The sequence below is a fragment of the Crocodylus porosus genome, unplaced genomic scaffold, assembly GCF_001723895.1.
Source record: "Crocodylus porosus isolate Cpor-Errol unplaced genomic scaffold, CroPor_comp1, whole genome shotgun sequence".
Lineage (NCBI taxonomy): Eukaryota > Metazoa > Chordata > Crocodylia > Crocodylidae > Crocodylus > Crocodylus porosus.
The window spans coordinates 26,011,452-26,012,299 of NW_017728910.1; the positions used below are offsets into that span (position 1 = coordinate 26,011,452).

An 848-nucleotide genomic window follows, 5' to 3' on the forward strand; every position below is an offset into this window, starting at 1 on the left:
CCCTCGCTGCATGATAACAACCTTCTTAAATTACCTCTTTAAAATAATATGTAAACAGAGGTGCCTTTGCTGGAATCTGCGCTTTATTGGGCGCTCTGGATATCTTGTCTTTGCAGAAGAAAGACCTTTATGTGGTGTATCTATATAAACACGTTATGTAAAGAAAGACAAGTGCACTGAAATGTGGGTAGCATGGCAAGGTGCTGTGTTTGCACACCCAAAGCAATTCGTGCTGCATGGGCACTAGATGGAGCAGAGCATTTGCTTCAACTGGGCTTAAAGGTTTAAATGTCTGAGGATGATTTTGGGGAAGGTTTGCAAGGGGAAGAAGGAGGGGGACCTCCACCGAGTGCGGGAGGCTTTGAGGAAGTTACCTGGGGTTGAGGGAGGTCTAACAACAATATGAGTTTACATTCCAGAGGGGAGAGCAGCTGTGTTGACACTCATCAGAAAGGGAAGGCAGAGCCCTCCAGTGCGCGGTTCAGCTGCAAGCGTTCAGGGCCGAGCGCGCGGGATACGGGACCCGCCGCAGACAGGAGCTCAGTCATTTGGAAAAGCAAAACAGCCGAGTGGCTGGGCAGGGGCTGCACGTGGGGCCTTCAGGGTTCAGGGAAAAAGGCACGTTGTATACATGCTGGGTTCGCATGTCCAGCGGGCAAATCCCCAGGGCAGGATACGGTTTGCACCCCAAGTGTGCAGCTGCCCAAGGTAGGATACAGTTTGCACTTCCAAGTGGCAAATGCCTGGGGCAGAATACAGTTTGCACCCCAAGTGTGCAGCTGCCTAGGGCAGGATACAGTTTGCACTTCCAAGGGGCAAATGCCCAGGGCAGGATACAGTTTGCACCC

The 848-nt window shown here is 51.8% G+C and overlaps 1 protein-coding gene across 4 annotated transcripts in view; it reads left to right on the forward strand.

Moving 5' to 3' along the window:
• The window catches only part of TP63 (tumor protein p63), a 96,549-nt gene that overhangs the window by 22,478 nt on the left and 73,223 nt on the right, over positions 1-848 (forward strand). The window lies entirely within an intron of this gene.